The 6,648-nt window shown below is 30.2% G+C and overlaps 1 long non-coding RNA gene across 1 annotated transcript; it reads right to left on the reverse strand.

The window, feature by feature from the left end:
• Positions 1-4,759: 4,759 nt before the first annotated feature.
• Positions 4,760-6,036, reverse strand: LOC136087529 (uncharacterized). Its single transcript, XR_010641850.1, has 2 exons — positions 5,970-6,036; positions 4,760-5,900 (listed from the first exon to the last, which is right to left on the reverse strand). It is a non-coding gene; the product is annotated as an uncharacterized LOC136087529 (long non-coding RNA).
• Positions 6,037-6,648: the final 612 nt, after the last annotated feature.

Below are 6,648 nucleotides of genomic sequence, written 5' to 3' on the forward strand. Positions count from 1 at the left end.
AACGTATTTTCATAAAGATCATCTTAAAGAGTTTGTTTTTAATCTTGATTAAAAACAAATATAAGATAGAGCAACAGTATTTCATACTAGGAAGGATTTGAGATTTATAGAGATTAAGAATAAAATCCGGAGTAAGAAAGTGTTGAGCTCGATAAAGAGATAAAACCTTAGCAGATGCTAATTTTCAATGGAATTGGTATACAGTTTCCAAGAAAGATTGGAAGTAAGAGTTAATCCTAGAAGACGAAGGGTAGATGACTCATGGAGTACATTACTGTTAATAAATATAGGAAGATCTAGATTATGGCGATAACGATTAGCTGAAAAAAATTAAGTTTTCTTTGAATTAAAGTTCACCAGCCACTGCGAGCCTAATGTTGTAGCAGAAGTGAGATCCTTTTTAAGCTCAAATGCCCCCTTCAAGCAATCAGAGAGTGTTGCGTTCTTATCAAGGCAGGAATAAATGGTAGTATCAGCTGTAAAATGAGGCGATTGAAATCCATAGTGATGATCAGAAAGTAAGTTATTAGATTCGAGAGGAGAGCATAAGTGTTTGTTAATTAAAGACTCAAAACCCTTGCTTATAATTAGACTATTAGATATATCTACCTTCTTCAAAAACGTCAATTACATGTTACAAATTAAAATTTCTTTATTTGATAGGTGAAATCACCAGATAATATAGGTAGTATCCAAATTGGAAACTGGAAGATTCTCTTGATTAAGTTGCGTTTTAATAAGAAAATTTTTTAGAACCATTTCCTAAAGGGATGTATGCAATAGAAGTTGGGGTAACAAAGCATGAAAAGTCATCATTAGCAATTTTCAAAATTAAATCAGAAGGTACAAAAACAGTAATTTGATTGGGAACAATTTCACTATTGTGGATAGAAGTAGGGGTAGAACAAGCATCAGAAGGTAACTACTTTTAAAGTTTGAAGTTACTGGAAGAGCCAAGACGAAGTTTATATAGCTAGATAACAATTAACAGACAACTTAAAAAATTGCAAAAAGATGGGTAAGTCCATCATGCCAAACTTTATCGAAAGCCTTTGATATCCAGAGCAGTAGAATTTGCCTAATCACCTCTACGTAATGCTATGTAGTACCATTCTGTAACAACAGTTAGCAAGTCAGTTCTAAAACAAGATGATTGAAATCCATTTGTTTCTTATGTCATCTGCAAATAGAGCCACCTTTAAGCTTTTCAGGATGATCGCTAGTTTTGGTTAAAAGTTAACCCATTACTTAGTGACACTAGTGTGATTTAGGAGCGTTTAGTGCCACAGGGTCTGTGTGTTTTGTGATTGTGATGTTATTGTTGTGATGTTTTGTGTTGATAGACAACTTGGCTTACCTTCTCGATGGTGTCTATTGTTAAAAATGATTGTTAGTTTGTTTCGTTACTGAAACTTGCTACTTTTAATCATTCACTAAATGCCAAGAAATAAATTTTAGAATAAAAACATTTTTCTATATTATTTTCATTTTTTTTATCTTAGGTGTTTTCATAGGTTCACATAAACAATCTTAAAGAGTAAGTTTCTTATTTTATACTTATTTAGTTTTAAATGTTTTTAATTTATATATTTTTAAAATGAATTAACAAAATATATTTAACACATTATTGTTTATTTGTGTTTCTAATAATAATATTTTTACATTTTTAGATATAATTTCTGCAGTTATACCTGCCTATTGCAGTTGTAAGTATTCCAAATTTCAGAAATTTCGTTTGCTATAAGTTATTTTCATTAAAAATTAAATTTTAACTTTATTAAAGAATCTTCTGTCTGTTAAATAGGTTATTCTGAATAATTTCGACAGATTTTAATGCCCTTTTGTAGTAATTTACTGACCGGTCTGTAAATTATACAATAGTTTCAAAATGATGTATAATTTGGATTCCATGATTCCTTTATGCATATTTGTATGGTGTAATTATAATAAAACCCCAAATTTTATTTTCCAAAACTAAGTAAATAAGTGAAAACCATTAGTCTGTAAAATAGATGATTCTGGTTAATCTCGTCAGATGAATAAAAATGGGACCATTATGAAAAATTTCGAATCAAATATATTCAAAAATATCAAATATATTCAAAGTCGGTATGCCCAGTTGGTTTGTGCCGCCCTTTTGCAGTAATTTACTGACCGGTCTGTAAATTATACAATGATTTCAAAATGATGTACTATTTGGATTTCATGGTTCCTTTATGCACATTTGTATGGTGTTATTATAATATAACCCCAAATTTTATTTTTTTAAACTAAGTAAATAAGTGAAAACCCTGAGTCTGTAAAATAGATGATTCTGGTAAATCTCGTCCGTTGAACAAAAAAATTTTGGGGTATTTTATTTTCTTATAGTTGTTGGATCACTATGGAAAATTTAAAGTCAAATGTAATAATGGTTTAAAAGTTATTCTAAAGTTAATATGATACCAAAAGTAAGTAAATAAGTTAAAACCCACAGTCTGAAAAATAGACAAATCTGGACAATCCCGACTGAATTAAATAAAAATATTTTGGTATTTTATTTTCTTATAGTTGGTGAATCAATATAGAAAATTTCAAGTCAAATGTAATAACGGTTCAAGAGTTATTCAAGAGTCAATATGACACCAAAACTAAGTAAATAAGTAAAAACCCACAGTCTGTAAAATAGACAAATCTGGACAATCCCGACTGAATTAAATAAAAATATTTTGGTATTTTATTTTCTTATAGTTGGTGAATCAATATGGAAAATTTCAAGTCAAATGTAATAACGGTTCAAAAGTTATTCAAAAGTCAATATGATCCAAAAATACTCTCTTTTTCGGTGCCATAACACTGCAAATTTTCCATACTTAAGCCCTATACCTTTCGTCAGCGCCGGCCTTAGCTTTTTTGACAGGTTGGGCAAAACTTGTGAACGCGCCCCTAGGTATATATGGGTGGGTTGTTACCATTAACAACAAGACCAATGCTCTAAAATGATGAACAAGAGTGCTAAAGGGAATATATAGTTTAATGCAAAGAGATCCATTTTGTGCATCAAGTTTCTTATTTAATTAATTTTTCATTAAAATTATAAACTTAGACTTTTCATGATATGGGTTTATAGAAATGAGTGACTAAATAAATAGACAACGCAACGCTGTTTTTAAAATGATAAATGTTTTTATTAAACATATAATAAAACCTCTAACTATATAAACAAGAGTTATTAAATTTTAAAATGTAACTTTTCTAGCTTTTTTGTCCGCGAAATCTCTTATCAAACTAGAAAAATCTAATTTTTCAGCTATTTCTTGCTCGATTGATAACATAGATAGAGATTTAAGTCAATCTTGCAACATGGTATTTCTTAAATATGTTTCGATTAACTTCAGTTTAGAAAAACTATGTTCTCCACTAGCAACAGTAACAGGTATTGTAAGAAGAATGCGCAGAACAATCCATATATTTGAATATAACTCTTGTAGACAATGTTTTAATAAAATTCAGTACAAAAAGTGGTGTCATCTCTTTTGTATTTATTTCATTTTCAACATTGCTTAATTTATCTTTAATAAAAAACTGCACACTTATTAGTTCGTCGCATAGTAAAGCACCATCAATTTCTGATTTTGTATTTACAGTTAATTTTTCTTGTAATTGTTTACACAATTTTAAAAGTTCATTCTTGATAGGCAAATTATCCAAATTAAATGAAAAAACTCTATATATTTACATATTCATTAAGTTGTTCAAATCTCTCATTTATTGACGACAGACATGTATCTAATAAAAGGTTAAAAAATGTCACTTCAAGTTTCTTCTCGGGATTTTGAATTGGTTCGTCAGCAGCATTTTCATCATAATGACGTTTCACTCGTCGCACTCGTCGCGGTGTTGCTGTTTCTTTGGTGCGATCATTTACATCACCATCTTGGCATCATCATTTTCGTTATCGATATCTTTTTCGATATCGGTATTGGATCGATGTATAAATCTTCAGCTAACTCTTTGGCATCAACTGTTGCTTGTTTAAAGCCAAACGTTCTGTAATTTTCTAAAAATGTGATGCATTTTTTCAACATTTCAGCGCACTGTACTAGATCCATGTCTTTGGCTTGCATTGCTTTGCTAACAACGTTTATTTGGAATAGTTCATTGTACCATGCAATTAAAGAAACTAAAAAACTATAGTCTTTTAATTGTTCTGCTAATTTTTGCGCTTCGTGTGCAATATCGGGAGTTTTTTGGTTTCAGCTTCATATATAGTAATTAAAGCATCATGTACGCTGCTTATTTGGTATCGGATGGCTTTGAGGCTCTCAATTTTGGCTTCCCAACGAGTGTCGCATAATCGTTTAAGAGTGAAGTTTGTTGTATGACTAAGTAAAACATTCCAGCGTGAAGTTGATGCAGAAAATAATGTGAATAATCTTTGTATTATGCCAAAAACGTTAATGGAATTTAGTGAAGACTGCGCTGCGTCACAAATAACCAAATTGAGAGAATGACTTCCACATAGAAGGTAAAAAGCCAAAGGATTCAAATCTAATATTCGCTTTTGTAGACCTATTTTTTTACCTTTCATATTTGCACCGTAATCGTAACCTTGCCCTCGACAAAAACTTATATTCAGTCCAAAATCTTTTAAAGCTTTAATTATGATTTCTGTTAAACCAAGACCTGTCGTGTCGTTAACATTGAAAAACCCAAGAAAGTGTTCATTTATTTTTATAGGATATTATGACATATTTACAATTCTAATTGTAAGCGAGAGCTGTTCTTTGTGAGATACGTCAGGAGTGCAGTCAGCAATAATAGAATAATATGTACTTTTTAGAGCTTTGAATATAATTATGTTGGTTAATTTTGATGCCATTATATTTATCATTTCATTTTGAATGGTTTTTCCACAGTAATGATCAGAAATATCTCCTTTAAGAGCTAGCGTGACGTGGTTTAACATAATTGGATCAAATTTAGTGAGTAATTGTACCAACCCTAAAAATTTGCCGTTATTAACTGCATACAATTTATCAGAAGAACCTCTGAAGGCCATATTATTTGTTGCAAAGTATAAAGTAATGTTTATCAATCGTTCAAGAACACTTCGCCACCTTAAACTCTCCTTTTCGATTAGTTTTTGTTCTTGTTTATCAATAGTTTCACCAGCTTTCATTCGTTCATTTTTGTCTCAATCCATAGTTGATAAGCATTTCTGTGTGACTTACTATTTTCGTGAATTTTTAATGCTTCTGTTAAATTCTTCCATTTATTGAATCCATTTCTGTTTAACTTGAAATTCATGTTGAAATCAAAAAGTTTGCAGCAAAAACAAAATACCGCATCTTTAGAAACTGAGTACACAAGCCAACGTCGTGAAATAACCTTACCATTTGAAAGTTTTCGGTTGTAATAAGCATTTGAAAGATGTCGTCTCCTATTATCGCGTGGATATGTGTCCAAATTCACTTGTATTGCACCTATATTAATTACATAATCAACAAATTGAATGTTGCGATGAATTGGCCACAAACCACAGTCTGAGTAATCGATTGCTGTTTCTTTGGTGCGATCATTTACATCACCATCTTGGCATCATCATTTTCGTTATCGATATCTTTTTCATCGTAGTGAACATTTCCAACTGATACTATTCCGTCTTCTTCATCGCTGGTTGATGTATCACTAAGTACATGCGCAATATTTTCTCCTTCCTTTATTTTATTACAATCACTATTTTCCGATGTAAAATAATTTTCAAGTTTTTTATAATTTTTCTTCAAATTATCAACTTTTTCTGCTTTACGTTTTTTGTATTGAGCACCAGATGGTTTCTTATTATTATGAGTTTTAAAAACATTTTTTTTTTTATTATGAGTACTCTCCATTGATTGCTGCTGACAGTTTCTATTTGTCTAAAATTTTAAAATAAAAAATTACTCGCAAGCTAATAATTCATAAACAATTTCATTATTTATACTTACCTGCTTTTTATTACCGCAAAATTTAAAAACTTGACAATAACTGAATTTGAATCACAAATACAACTTTAAATTTCTTATATAAATTAAGTAACAACGCGCTCGCAACTCGTACCGAAAATAATGTTTTAAATTTGAACTTTAAATAGATGGAACGCAAAATAATTGGCGCCGAGAAAGATACAAGTAAAAAAATGAATTTAAGTCACAAAATATATGCTATGATTGAAACACTTTTAATCAAATTATTAATTTTGCATAAAGAATTTTCAGCAGTGTAGTAATACAATAAATAAATTATTTAAAGAAATTATTTTTATAAAAAAAACAAACATTCGAAAAAATTTAGGTTGACTTATTTTTTCTATTTATTATATTGTTAAAGTTTGCATACAACGTTTGGCGCCCCAGTTTCCTAGCACCCTTGGGCGGCACCCAGCCTTGCCCCCGCCCCCTAAGGCCGGCACTGTCTTTCGTCAAAAAATCATCAATTTTTGCACTACAAAAAATTCAATAATTTTGGATTCCGTTAACTTCAAAGGTCGAATGACCCTTCATTTTTTTAAGTCAGTTCAAGCTCTATACGATGATATAAATTATATATGTTTTTTTAAATTATAAAAAAATCGTCTGGAATGGCTAACAATATTAAGTTAATTTTATTGTTATTGTTAATAATTAG

This window comes from Hydra vulgaris, chromosome 11, assembly GCF_038396675.1.
Source record: "Hydra vulgaris chromosome 11, alternate assembly HydraT2T_AEP".
Classification (NCBI taxonomy): Eukaryota; Metazoa; Cnidaria; class Hydrozoa; order Anthoathecata; family Hydridae; genus Hydra; species Hydra vulgaris.